This window comes from Penaeus monodon, chromosome 5, assembly GCF_015228065.2.
Source record: "Penaeus monodon isolate SGIC_2016 chromosome 5, NSTDA_Pmon_1, whole genome shotgun sequence".
Lineage (NCBI taxonomy): Eukaryota > Metazoa > Arthropoda > Malacostraca > Decapoda > Penaeidae > Penaeus > Penaeus monodon.
In genome coordinates, this window is record NC_051390.1 from 18,342,845 (window position 1) to 18,358,647 (window position 15,803).

The window sequence follows — 15,803 nt, forward strand, 5'->3', positions numbered from 1 at the left end:
ATGTAATATCAAAATGAAATATTTTAAATTATTTGTGGTTACTCTATTGTTGCTGCAAGTTTTCACGACCACCCAAAAATAATATCTTTTACAAAATAAAACCCTTTAAAAAATTATTAAATCACTTTCACAATAACTGTCCATATACTGTTTAAATTTCCATAATTCTTTAACAATAAATAAAGCATTGGAGATTTTTAAATGTTTAATTTTAAACAATATTTTTAGGTGAAAAAAATAAAAAAGATAAACACAACACAGAATAATGAAACACACCATTTTAAAAATTAAATGATAACATTTATAAAGCAAAAAAGTTAAAACCCAAAAAATACAGCCCACGTTTTTTAAATGTGTAAAAAATTCTAAAAGATGTTTGCTGTCCACAAAAACCCGCACACACAACTGCCACACATGCAAAACTTCCCGCTTCCAGGACAAAACTTTCTGTAAGGTAAAAAAGGAAATTTTTTAGTAGCCTTTTTAATTTTCAGAGGATCAACCTTTAAAATGTTTTTTTATACGGGGACCCATTTTTTTTGCTTTGAACTCTTAAAAGGTAAAGAGGGTCTTTTTTTTTTAAATTTCAACCATTTTCAGGTTAACTTACTAGGATATGATGGAGAACATTTTTGATAATAATCAGCTAGAAGAGAGGGGAAGGTGGTAGACAGCAATAGGAGTAGGAAAGGCAAAACAAAAGGAAAAAAGAGGGTTTAGATAATAATAAAGGATAAGAGGTTGGGGGAAAAGGGTTGAATTAGGAGGGGAGACAGCAAGAGACAAACTTTCAGTAAGTATAAAACCCCAGGAGCAAGAAAGCCAGTTGGTATGTTCACTACAAAAAAGAAATATAATAGTATTTCTCGAAGTTGAAGGCTGTACATTGTGAGAAAACATTTATTCCCAACATCAAAGGGGCTCTCTTTTAAAAAATCTTTGGTTATACAAAATTTTATATCACATGAAATCCACACACAATCATATATCATGAAGAGCAAAATGCATTCACCCCCAGGCTCGAATTTGAGAAAGGGCTCACTGTTCATACTCATAGTGATCTACAGGGGCAAAGCAGGTAGTAATAATGCATCTAACAAAAAATAGTCAAAATGACCTATTCCAATCAAGGTCGAAAAATAATGAGATCAACTAGTGCATTTCAAATTTACTACTCAGTATTTTTAACCAAAACTAGTATTAACTGTTCCCGTTCTAACAGACCTCAAAAACATTAAATGTTTTTAAAATCACTGCAAATGAGAAACATTTTCCTCTAGCCCAAAAAGGGGACTGCTATATGAAAATCCTTGCTACATTCCAACCTTTGTGAGTCATGCTAAGGGAAATCTTTAAAGATTGTAAAATCAGTTTTCAACAAGAATTTAAAACAAAATTTTATTACCTAAACTTTTAACTACAAACTAACCACAAGGGTACTGCCAAATTTAAGTCATTTTTAACACAAATGACAAACTCTTTTCTTATAGAGCAAATGCCCCCCCACAAAAATTTAAAATGGATGAAGGACACGGGGTTTTAATCAAGCAAAGCGAGGCGGACTTCCCACAAATGGTAAAAAATTATCCCAAAAACCTTTTTTTAACAAGACTGGGAGGGTAATGGGACTACTAACTAGATATCAGTTATGTTCCGTCTTCACTTGCTGGTTGATGCCATGCAGTCATCAATGAGAAAAAATAAAAGTATTAAAAGTCTCATATTATTTTTTTAAAAATGGCCAAACAACTGCCATATTTCCAGATTTTACTTCTGATCTTAGTAGCTTCTCTCTCTCCAGGAAAACCCCTGAAGACAGGAGTAAACTTGGTTAAAGCACTACACTTTGTGCTTAACAATAACTGAGACAGCATCTGCCATCACCACCATTAATTTAAAGTATAAAATTAAATCTTCAAGGATCCAACAAACTATCAAAACTGCTTTTTAAAAAACAATAAATCAATCTGGCTTACTAACACTTCATTTCCCATGCTTCAGTTTTTCTTCAAATACCCATCTTTCCCCTGAAAATATGAAGTCAAAAAATTAAATAAAAACTACTAACATGCACCTTTAGCCCCAGCAGCCTTAGGTATTTAACTCTTTATCACAATATCTCCATTCTGAAAGACGAGGAATATCTACCACAGAAATTGCTTCATCATCATCTATTTACAAAGATGTGCACTTCTAATCACCATCTGATTCTGCAACAATGTCAAAAGTGAAATACATGCAATGAATGTCTGTATCCAAAGGAAATTTCACAGACTTTCTATGATACAGAAATATTCTCATAAACAGAGGCTTCACCAAATCTATCTTTTTTTTTCTAAAATCTAGCCCCTAGTACCACCATCTACATACAAAAAATAATTTTGAGTCCAGGCTAAAAAAAAAAAGTAAACAGATTTTCAGGAAAAAAATTTTGTACTAGGCTTTCATCAAACCGTATTTTTTGTCTGAGCATTACTACTGCAGTAATATTGAGACAAAAAATAATAATTATGATTATCATGAGTGACATGGACAATGAAAAAAAGGGTGATATAGGTTACAATTAAGAGTAGCTTTACTGTGTTTTGGTGATGATGAAAACAAGATATAAGATTATAATGATGAGCTCTGTAATGTGTATCAGTAATAAGATTTGTTATAAAAACTGTGAAAGGATAAGATCATGAAAAATATGATGACATTTTTAATGAGTAGAATATTCTGATAAAAGCAACCCAAAAACTAATATTAAAACACCCGACAAAAAAAATTTAGCATTTGTTTTGGCCAGTGATAATGCATACCCTAATAGTAAAACCCACAGCAGTGGTATCATAATAAAAAAAAAATACCTGTGGAACATTACAATAAAAAATTCACACGGCATCTCACCATCTCACCATAACAACAGCAAAAACAGCAATACCCATAAAGACGTATGATAGGGTCGATTACTGGACTTTCTTGCACAAGACATGTCCAACCAGAAAGATGTAACCTGACGGTCCGGGCAATCCAAAGAACCCTGTTGTCCATCACACGGAAGGGAGACGGCCGTTGATAGCTGCCATTACAACGTTGCGGAATTTGTTACGTCTGCGCTTGGGGCGGTGGCGAGAGCGGTACCAAAAGCAAACAAGCAGACCCCAAACCCCGTACCACGCCCCAAAAAATGCTTTGGGAAAAAGTTGGGAGAGGAAGAGAAAACCCGGAACCACCTGAAAGAAGCAATGTAAATAAATTAAATTTTCTTCCAGGAGCCCCCCATTTTCTACCATTCATTTTAACACGGATGAGTGGTTATGTAATTCTGATACATAAGTTATAACCCACCTGACCTATTTCAAATTGCAAAATACCTATTCAGCACTTTTAAATAAATATTGCATATTTTATTTTCCTAAAATATATACTGCAAAAATTTTTTTACTTAAAAAAGTATTGAAGGATATTGATTCTGGAAAGAAAAAGAAAGCAGTTTAAATAAACACCCATAAAATGGAAAATGTGAAAGACAGCAGCTATGTGCACTATGCAAAAAACTAATAATAATAGTAATAAATAAATAAAAAATAAAAAGGTGCCCACCCCCAAAACCCAAGTTAGCTATTTCCTCACTAACACATCACAACAAACTGGTGTTCCTTGCTTACCATATGGGGTAATATTAACAATTTAAGACTACTTTCATTTTGTGATTCTAATATGAATGTTTAAAAAACCACAATTAGTTTTTGTGTTGTAGAATATTCTAAAAAAGAAAAAAAAAAGATTCTGTAGTATTTGTGTTGTGTGTGTGTGTTGTGTGTGTGTGTTTGGGGTGTGTGTGTGTGTTGTGTTTTGTGTGTGTTGTGTGTTGGGTGTGGTGTGTGTGTGTGTGGTGTGTGTGTGTCTGTTTTGTGTGTGTGTGGTGTGTTTGTGTGTGTTTGGGGCAAGGGTTTTTTGGTTTATGACGAAAAAATTTTATCGAATGATTAGAAATAAAAAAATATTCCGTCATCTATGACATGTGTTTTTGTTGGTGTGTGTGTGTGTTGTGTTGTGTGTGGTGGGGGTTTTTTGGGGGTTTTGTGTTTTGTGTGTGTGTGTTTTGTGTTGTGTGTGTGTGTGTGGTGTGTGGTGTGTGTGTTGTGGTGATAGTGAGTGAGTAGTGAGGGTGAGTGAGGAGTGAGGATAGTGAGAGAAGGAGAGAGAGAGAGAGGGGAGAGAGAGAGAGAGAGAGAGGGACAAGAGACAGAGAGCAGAGAGACAGAGAGACAGAGACGAGACAGAGACAGGACAGAGACAGAGAAGAACAGAGGCAGAGGCAGGGACAGAGACAGAGACAAAGAGACGAGAAAAAGAGACAGAAAAGAAGAGGAACAAAGGGGTAGAGACAAGAGTAGAGACGGATAGAGAGAGAGAGAGGGGAGGGGAAAAGAGAGAGAAAAGGGAGAGGAAAGAAAAGAGGGGGGAGAGAGAGGGGAGATGAGAGAGAAGAGAGAGGAGGGGGAAGAGAGAGGAGAGAGGAGAGAGAGAGAGACAGGACAGGGGACAGGACAGGGGGACAGAGACAGAGACAGAGACAGAGACAGAGACAGAGACAGAGACAGAGACAGGACAGAGACAGAGACAGAGACAATGAAGATAGAGACAGAGACAGAGACAGAGAAAAGGAGAGAGAGAGGGGAGAGGGAGGAGAGAGAAAGAGGAGAGAAAAAGGGAGAAAAAAGAGGAGGAGAGAGAGAAAAGAAGAGGAGGAGAGAGAGAAAAAGGAGAGTGAGATAGGGGAGAGAGAGAGACATAGAGAGGAAAAGGGGGGGAAGAATAGAGAGAGAGAGAATAGAGAGAGAGGACAAGAGAAGAATAAAAAGGAGAGAGAGAGGAGAGGAGAGAGGAAGAGAGAGGGGGAGGGAGAGAGAGAGGGGGAGAGAAGGAAAGGGAGAGAGAGGGGGGGAGAGAGAGAGACAAAAAGAGAGAGAGAGAGAGAGGAGACAGAGAGAAGAGAGACAGAGTAGACAGAGAGAAAAAGAGAAAAAGGGAACAAAGAGACAAAGAGAAAAAGAGACAAAGAGACAAAGGGGACAAAGAGACAAAAGAAGAAAATAGAGATAGAGATAGAGATAGAGATAGGGGATAGAGAAAGAAGATAGAGAGAAGAAGGAGAGAGAGAGAGAGAGAGGAAGAGAGAGGAAAGAGAGAGAGAGAGAGAGAAAGGAGAGAGAAAGATGGAGAAAAAGAGAGAAAAGAGAGAGAGACAAAAAGAGAGGAGGACAGACAGAGAGACAGAGACAGAGAGACAGAGACAGAGACAGAACAAAGAGACAGAGAAAAAGAGACAGGACAGAGAAAAGAGACAGAGACAGAGACAAAGGGAAGAGAGAGAGAGAGAGGAGGGGGAGAAGAGGGGAGAGAAGAGGAGAGAGAGAGAGAGAAGAGAGAGAGAGAGAGGAGAGAGAGAGAGGAGGGAGGAAAAGAGGAAGGAAAGAGAAGAGAGAGAGGAGAGAGAGAGAGAAAGAGAGAGAAAAATGGGAGAAAGAGAGAGGAAAAGAGGGAAAAAGAGGAAAGACCCCCCGAGAGAAAGAAAAGAAAAGAGGGGGAAAAAACTGAGAAAGAGAGAAAGAAAGGGGGGGGAAAAAAAAGGGGGGGGTGGGGGAAAGGAGAAAGAGAAGGGGAGACAAAGAGACGGAGACAGAGAGACAAAGAGACAGAGACAGAGAGAAAGAGAGAAACAGAGAGAAAGAGACGGACACAAAGAGAAAGAGAGAGAGAAGGAGAGAGAGAGAGAGAGAGAAGAGAGAGAGAAAAAAAAGAGGAAGAGAAAGAGAGGGGGAGAGAGGAGAGAGAGGGGGGAGAGAAGGGAGAGAGGAGGAGAGAGAGGGGAAAGAGGAAAAAAGGGGAGAAAAAAAGGAGAGAAAGAGAGGGGACAAAGAGACAGAGACAAAGAGACAGAGACAAAGGGGACAGAGAGAGAGGGGGGAGAAAAAGAGGGAGGAAAAAAGAGAAGAGAGTGAGAGGAGAGAGAGAGGGAGAAGAGAGAGAGAGAGGAATAGGGGGAGAGAGAGAGAGGAGAGAGAGAGAGAGAGAGGGGGGTGTGTGGTGTGTGTGTGTGTGTGGTGTGGGGTTGGTGTGTGGGGTGTGTGGTGTGTGTGTGTGTTTGGGTGTGTGTGTGTGTGTGTGTTGTGTGTGTGTGTTTGGTGTGTGTGTGTGGCGGGGTGCATGCGTATGTATTCATGCATGTATTCGCTTTTTTATTACAGTGGATACGCGGGAAACATTTTCCATACAAATAAAAAATTATAAGTATTACATTCATCATCACCAATGTAAAAAGCCCACGCGTACAACCACCCCATCCAAATGATTCACCCCCCAAGTTTATCATTTTTTAGCAGCATTGCAACAGAATTGGTTTTTTCATATCTAACTTCCCCTGCTGTTTTATATCAGCAGTTTTAGCTAAAATACAATGCCCAACCAGACACGTTAAAACTTTGTGAAGGAAGCATCTCATTTCTAAAATGACACAAAATTTAATTCCAGCCTCGAGACCTCTTCCTATCATGGCATAAGCAGGAGATTCATTTCTTTACCATTTGGCATTTAATTCTAAATAACTCACCACTTCACAAAATAAAATATATGACTTTGCTTGTAATAAATACACCACAGGGATGGGATCCTAAAGAGACTAATTCTGGCCTTTCTATCAATCATTTTGGTGAAAGCTACTAGAACTAGCTACTCAAATCCACAAAGCCTTGTAACTTTACACTTGCATAGGATGTGGTTTGAACTGCATATGTGGAAATAATGCAGACTAGTTACAGGAGAGTTTAGAAAGAAACTTGCTTACTTCTATAACAAGCAATGTTTTTAACCTAACATTTTTCCAGTCTTATGAGGATAAAAGATGGCAATATTTGTGTTATCATTTGGGTAAAACACAATCTCACTTTCTTAAAGTAATGGAATCTGCCATCTTGCCTTTTTCTGATTCTTGTCATACTGTAACAAAATTCTCCAGTTATTATTAAGCTATTAATCAATTATTTGTTTGGGTAATTTCCTTGTCAAAATACCATGAAAGGAATGTTTATTTATATAGATCCTTTTGGCAATTACTATAAAAACTTAAAATTCAAAAAAAATATAAATATGTGAATTATTTACAGCAATGATGATCAAAGATGGCCTCTAGCTCTTTGTCTCTCTAAAATCTTTAGGGGAAAGGGCTGTTGTGAAGGATGAACAGTGAAGGAAAAAATGTTAGAAAAAGGTATAAAAAAGTATGAATGTCTTCACATCTGTATACTCATGTATTTTAACTGTTTCATCATAATATACGTCTTTAAGATAAAGATGTAAAGTGTCAAAAACAAAACATCCTTGGCTCTGTGAAGATATTAATGCTCACTCTAATATTTTCTACAACATGGATTTTACTGGTTGTGCAGTTTTTCTAGTCACAATAGGTTCTCTAATCAACCCTGGATGTGGGTGTAAAACTTGGGGATACAGTAAAAAAAGGAAGTTATACCAAGAACAGGCTACATCAAAAACCCTTCACGGATCTCACCCCACGATGGAATAAAAAAAATACATATCAACATTCAAAGTCATACTTCTGTTTTGAATAAAAAAATCAACTAAATCTCCTGCTGCTAAAATTTTGATAGGCCTACACAAGTGCAACATTCAAAAAGTTGTAGTTTCATTAGTCATTTTTCCCTTCTTACGAATAATTACTATACACCTGAAACAATACCACACTTCCAGGTCGTCATACTGAGGCAATACCTTTTAGATTTCACCAAGTTTTTCATAGAAATTCTGTGAGCAATAAAACTAATACAGTTCTGGGAATATGTCATACTTACAAGAATTATAATTGCATAAAAAAAAATTATTCTCATTGCAGGCATGTTTGCCCAATTTTGCTAGAGCCCTACCATTTGGTTGAAACTTTTCATTATAACAATACTACAAACTTCTGGTCAAAATAAGTTCTGGCTCAATTTATTCTTGAACCATTGTTATCATACATATCATAGGTCCCATTTATCATCAACAAAAATTTGTCATCTAACCTGTAATTAGTTCCAAGATGGCATATCTCTCTCAAGATATGTCTATTAGATGCAAAATTTTCAGAGGGTAGCCAGCTGAATAAAAGTAATCCACTATCTACTGACTGATATCCTTATACAATTTCTTTGGATTTCCTTATAAAAGAGTAAGTTAAAATTTCCTTTTCTTTATATAAAGGAAAATAATTATTTTAGAGATAAATGTGAATGGAAAAAGCAAAATCAATGACCAGTTATGAATTTCCTCTGAGCATGAGGTATAAAATCCCATCTTTCCACCAGAAGAGTTATACAGAAAAATTTGGTTTATTAGCTTTTTTTCTAATACTTTCTTTTACACTTTTAGATGATTTTTTTTCAACTGAAAAACATTTTAAAAACTTTCATCGAGTTTAGTATTGTTTTTTAAAAATAATAAAAAAAACAGAACCAGAACGAAACAGAAAAAAGCCATCAAAAGCCAATATTATGCCCCAATTACACCCCCCTTTTTTTTTTTTTAAATTTAAACAAAAGCGGGCACATTTACCTCAGATCATCAAAACTGCGAAAACCCCGGGAATGGGTGTAATAAGGAGTATAAGCTAAGCCAAAAAACCTCTTTAAATCAAAAAAGCGATATACCCTTTGTTTTGTGCCAGATGTATGAGCAAGGTGGTGGTTATATATGCTTGCAACGACTGGACAAGGCAAGTCTTTAAAATTTTTTGAAACCTTCTTTGGACTTTGATAAACGTTTAGAAAAAATTTTTTTGTATCCTCTCACGAATTAACAATAACTTGTTGATTTTTAAAGGCGGGGGGAACCAAAGTTTCTGCAGGAAAAGGAAACCACAGTGAAGGGGGTCAATTCTCTAGTAGTACACTAAAGGCCCAAAAAAAACGATCCACTGTCCGTGGGCCCAAATACTCTTACATTAGGAAGTCTGCTAAAACTTGAGAAGTCACTTTTTTATGAAAAAAAAAAACTTCCGGGCCCTTGTTCCAGAAATCACTAAAAGAAATCTTCCTTTTTCATGCTTTAAAAATAGAAGTGATGATTTTGCACCTTCCGGGTTTTCTGAGTGTTTGATAATTTGATATGAAGATTGTGTAAAATTTGGATTGATGTCACCCCAGGAAGACAAAGAGCCCCTGGGGAAAATTAGACCTGAATTTTAAATTTTTAAAAAGCTGGACGGGGAAAGAAAAAAGGAAAAAAAGTTGCAGGAATTTTTTTTATTTTCAGTGTTATGGACTCAGAATAAAAGATCAAATTTTGGTCAACTCCAAGGGTTGACAATGAAGTTGTGTACTAACTAAAAAAGTTTAAGGAATTGTACATTTATGCAATTTTAAAACTTTCCCCCACTGTTATTTAGTTAAGTTGCACTATTCGAAGCCTTTGATGAATAACCCCAAAACAAAAGCAAAAAACAAGACAAAAAAAAAAAAAAAAAAAAAAAAGTTCAGCAAGTATAGACATTAAGGATAAGTATTCAGGACGCCAAATGGTGAAGTGGGCTGTTGATGGCCTGTTTAGAACTAGGGGCGAAGTTGTTTGTGCACAGCATGAATGGGCCACCAATTCCCTAATTCCTTGGAATATTTACTGCATATACAACACGGGAGACTGAAATGACTTGTCGTCTGGAGAAAATGTGTTTGTGATTTAAGTAGATATTTTTTTTAAAAACCTTTTTTGAAGTTACATAAAACTATTTTGATAAATTAAATTACACAGAAAAATACAAAAAAAGAAGATTTTTTTTTTTCTTTTTTTTTTACTTATTTCCTTTTTTTTTTTTCTTTTTTTTTTTTAAGCCAAAGCATCAAAGCCAAAAAAAAGAGACCCAGCAATATACACAGATTAATCTTTAAAGGGAACGCCATGTCATTTTGCACATAATTTTTTTGGGCCCCCTTAGTTAAGGAACTCATGAACCCCTCAGATTGGGGAAGAAAACGGTTATTGTAAAGCAAACTACTTGTGTCACTGACAAACGCAAGGCCTGAGGATATAGTGCAAAATCTGTAAATAAGGTAATGCTCCCATGAACGCTGCAGTGGCAACTATCTTTAGGGTTTTCAAGTACAATATAGTCCAAGGAGGACAGCATTAAAAGGGGCTGTGTTTTACCAAGTTATCAGATTTCATATCCAATGATAACGTAGGGTTTCCCAAAAACCATTTGGTAAAAATTTACCAGTTTCAAAACTTTTTTTTTTTCCCTTTTACAGAGTGAGTTCAGTTTTTCTTTGGGAGATGTGACCTCAGCAGGTGCTCATGGGGGTAAAGACTAGGGGATGAGGCAATTTGGGGAATATGGAGTTGATGATTGGGGGGTTCTTTATTTTTTTTCTGGGGGGTCATGTTTTTTTAAACAACAATGATCAATCAGTGAAAAAGACCATATATTGCATTTGTATCAGACCAGGAGACCAAAAATATGTTTTATTGGGGGATCCCCACTTTTTTGGTCTTATTTTCCTCATTTTACTCTTTACACTGAAATTTAGGGGCATCATTAATGCATTTCATCTTTTTTGTAAGGGGTTCCAAAAAACTTTAACAATCTGTTCTTTAAATCCAAGAAATTTATAAAAAAAAAAAATAAAATAAAAACATGAATTTCCGACACATATATATACAAAAAATACAAAAATTGGATAGTTTGTGCGCAATGTAAAAAACAGTAACAAAACAGCACATGTCAATTTTCCCCCTCCAAAAAAGTGAGTCCCCATCCCAGTATACACTTTGGCATGCTAAGTTTTTCATTTTCTTTTTATCTATCGTATTTTAAGGGACAATGGCTACCCAAAACCCACCCAAAGCTAAGAAAAATGGAAATGATAAGGACCAGCTAAATTTGGAAATTTTAAAACCCACTGGTGGATGCTTCACTATTATCCCATAGCCATAATTTTGGGTTTTTAGGTTTACTCCAACCCATTTTGTAGGCAGGCACAAAAGGCACTCATGAATAGTGACAAGACCCCATGCCCCCTTTTTTTGGCAAGTATTTTTCTTTTTTACATCAGCTTTTTTAGCTTTTTTTGCATTTTCCAAAAAATTTGTAAATTTGTTTTTGCTTCATTAATGGTAATAGAATGTTTTAAGGCACGACTCCAAATATCATTCTCTAGGTGGGCCCATAAAAATTTTGTTTTTTTGTCTTTTTCTTGAATATTTAATTTCGAATACAACCTGTCACAGTTACAGTGGCCAGGAAAAAGGGTCCCGAGCATCCCCCCTGGAGCGGGGGCTTTCCCGTTAGGTTTTGGATATAATTTCCCAAATTTTTGATGGAAATAATACAAAAGCTAAACCCCAAAAACCAAATGAGTTTAATCCCTTCCAAGGATTTTTGGGGGTTTGGGCAGTATTTTCATCCTCAAGCCCCTTTATCCAAAATGTCACGACAGCAAATTACATCATACCAAAACCCCAGTCAGCTTTTCCATGACAGCATGTCATGGTTAATAAAAATCAGGCTAGATTTTTTAAGATTTTTTGGGTTTAATTCAAAAGGAGAGAAGCTTTTTTTTAAGTGGCGCCCTAAGAAATTTAATAAATGAAATCCTCGCTCATTCATTCGGATTTCTTCACAAGAAACTTGGTGAAAAGAAGTGAGATGGCTGTTGAAATAGTTTTTGATCCTCTTTCACTACTCAGCAAAGTGCTCTCATTCCTGTTTTTTGTCACACACCCGATGGGGAGCCACCCATAAACTAGTATTGACATTTGCTTTTCTTTTGTATTAATTTTTATTTTATAAAAAAATGTATTACTCTCTTTGATTTTTCCCAGGTACATATGAACTACATATGTGAGAAAACCAAAAGTAAAGATTTCGCAGTTTTGGGTTTAATAACACTCTTTTAAATGATTCCTATGGGATACGTCTACCCCTTTTCATAAAATTTTGTCTTTTGTCATAATTTTCATTTTCCAAAAACAACACATAACAGGACCCCCATGTTTTAATAGCATATATAATTTTTTTATATGATTTCTGTTTTTCCCTTTTCCTATGCCTAAAATTCTATTTTTTGAAGACTTTCTTTCACTTATACCTGAAAAATATGGGGTTTACATCGTTTTTTTGTGAAGCTTTTTTTCTTGTATTATGTTAACCCATAGAACCAGGCAACTTGATGTTACAAAGAAAAATTATGGTGGGGAAAAGATGACGGGGAAACACTTCTGGAAAAGTTTGGTTTGGGGTGGGGAGAAGGGCTTTGACTCACCATGAGTTACGAAACTCTTGAAGGAAGATTAGACTATTAAACCCTTTGTGAAAGGGGTTTGAATTTTAATTTTTTCTAGTAAACATAAGGGAAGTACCCTAGTTGCCCATAGCTGGAAGAGCATAGATCCCGGGGGGACACATGGTCTGCTGGCTGACTTGATTGTGGCTCCCGGTGAAGGGGTTTTTCTGTCTATTAAATGATTCGATTACATTTATACTGTTCTATAAAGGAACCTCATGCCCACACCACTGTCGGACATTGCCTGAGGAGAAAAGGATGATAATGCTATGAGTGGCTACTTTTTTTTTTTACAGGGCAAATTTTTTAGCATAATAATCACCTGCCTGCGGAAAAGCCACCACAAACATGACACTCTCTTATGTGTGGGAAAGTGTAAGTTCCCTTTATTCTTGTTTATGAGACCCCCAATTAATATCACCAAATAAAAGCTTTTTTTTGAAATCAAGAATCGTAAAAATTGTTTTTAAAATTTACCTCAATTACAAACCCAAATTTCAATTTTGACCCCGACTGGCCATAACTTATTTTTGAAATCACTTAATGTAAAAATTTTTGGGCTATACGGGTAAAATCTAGCAATAAAAAAATATCATACTGTTTGATATGCAAAATTTTTTTAAAAATATTCAACAGTGTTTAAAAAAAAACAAAAAACAAAAAAAAACAACAAAACAACAAAAAACAACAACAAACAACAAAAACCAACAACAACAACAACAACAACAACAAAAACAAAAACAACAAAACCCCAAATATCACTTTTTGGTACAGATGAAAGTGCTAGCACAAGCCATTTTAAAAAAGGGGCCCAGGTGGCAACCCCAGTAGCCACACAAACTCCAAAGCAGAGGGCCGTGAACCCAGTCCCAGAGGCAAGGGTTAAGATGTTATTCCAGCACGCTGTGACTGGTGGGGGTTGATGGTTAAACATACTGAATAAGAAAATATTAAATAGCTTTTTTATTTTTATTTGACGAGTTATCAACAGAGAATAGAAGTTTACGTAAAGCAACATATGATACAGCAAACTAAATAAAAAATATAGCCATGGAAAAGGGCCCCAAAAACAAAAAAAAATTATGCGAAAATAGAAAAAACATTGCAAGTTTAGGTAAAGACTTTTGAGCTGACTCAATTTTCTTGTGGGCAAAGGGCCCTAGAACCACAAACCCCAGGAGATTTGCCAATCAGATCCCAAAATACCCGTTTTGGGGGCTACATGCAGGCGCAAGGCACCAGGACCCAAACATTTAACAAGACTTCCTGGCCCTTTTAAAAAATTAAATTTGGAGTATATACTTTGTCTTGAGGGAAAAAAACACATGCCCCCCCAGTGTTTGAATTCGCATTTTCCCTTAAAAAAGCTAATATTTTAAAAAAACTAACCCAACTAAAGTTGCCTTTAAACCTTAGCCCCCGGTGGCATTTACGTACAGCCATGGCATACCTGGATTATATCTGGGTGGTATGGCATACTCCATGGTGCCCCAACCCTATTTTCCAGGGAAGTATGGTCACACCCCCACGTGGGTAAGCACTGGCAGCGGGGCCCCAACCCCACTATGAATACAACCCAGAAGAAAGTGCTTGTGTATCGGGAAATCACCCATCGGCTTGGGTTAATGAAAGTTACAAAGAAAAGGGTTTTAAATTTTTCCGGGATATGTCAAAAATTTTCTTACAATATGACCAGTTAAACTACAAACATTTTATAATACAGGCAATACATATATTTGTAACAGTTCGGGTAATGACAAAGCATGCAGAAAACTTTTGTATGAAAATTTATAAAAAAAAAAAAAATAAAAAAAAAAAATATAATTTAAAAAAAGAGTTTAAAAAAGAACATCTAATCAGTAATTTTACCGCTGGGAGACCCTGCGGGCTTTCTGACGACTTTTTGGGCCCCCAAGGGGAGAGGATGGACATAACAGGAGCCATCTTCACTGCAGCTACGATCTGGTTGTGACAGAAAATTAAGACCAACATGGATATTTAAGTGGAAAAGGAAAAGGATTACAATTCACATATTTATATTTTTGACATATTTTTAAAACATCAAAGATAATTCACAGTAACTGCATTAATAAGAAAAAAACATCAAAAAAAAATATTACAATATAAATTTTTGTTCTTTTTCTTTTCAAAGAAAAGTGGAATTACTGTAAGATCAAAATCATAATAAGTTCATATTTGAAGATTTTTGGGAAAAAAAGCTATATATTCAATCAATTTGGGAAAAAGGAGTGCGGAAAAGGACACATAAATGAATAAAACCAAAAACAGAAACTTTTTTGGGAAAACCCAAAGGAACCGTTAATCAAATTTTGTAATTTAATAGGTACCACAACACCCCCTGAATACAAGCCTATTCCGTGATCTATATCTTCAAAAATCCAGAGAGTAACTGTTTGGCATTATTTGTGCAGTACTGTTCAAGAACTGCTGAAAAATGATAGCCCTTTTTACATCATATTTTTTTAGCAAGGTTTAGTTGAATAAGGAAAAGGGCAAGAATGGCAGTGAAAAGGAAAGTGGGGCCAACCTTGGAAGATTTAGGTTGTTTTTTTCCCCTCTGTAGTGCGTCTTTAAAGATATCCCTTTTTTATTTTTTCATCTTCCCAGGGTTAAATCGATTTTAAAATTAAAAACAGCTAAAATTGTTTTATCCCTAAAAAGAGAAGAAAAAATAATTTTTAAAAAGGCCCCCCTTTGACTGAACTTTCCCATCATTGTTAAAGATGGGGACAACTGTTTACATAAAAAAAAATTATGGGACTATATATGTGGGAATAAATTCAACAACATAGCTTTAAGTTTTACGATTTTCTTCCTTTTGTCAAGAATAAAAAAATAAGCACAATGTGAGAAAATTTGATTTTTTTTAATTTTTGGGGGTTTTTCCCCACCTGTCACCCCTGTGCTCAAAATATGATGATTCAATACACACAATAAAAAAAAAGAAAAAAAAAAAATGCAATTTTTTCATGGCAACTTTACCCCAAAATTTTTTTGACTAACTAATTATCTGTTTATTGGGATAGTACAAACCTTTATATGGTGCCCAAAATCTGTTTCCTTTTACCTTTACAGGGTAGATAATTTTTATATGTTTAAAATAGTATTAACCCATTTTTTTTTCTAACCTAAATTTTTCCCCACAAATGGGCTCTTGAACTCACATTTTTAAAAAAACTAAACCCTTTCAAAGCCAAATCACTTTTCTTTTATTCACAAAACCTTCCATAATCTGATGGGATAACTTACTTCTTATTTTAGACATTTAAAAGGCTGGGTGTAACAGGAATGAGGGAGGGGCAATGGGGGGAGGTTTCCCTTGTCCATGCCAAGGGTTGGGGTCCACAACCCGTGTTTATGAAGAAAGAGACGAGATGTTTTAAACTTCTTGACATGCATGGTAACACCAAAAAGATGCCTGACAAAAGTGATGAGGGCATGATGCAAAACAAAGGGGGC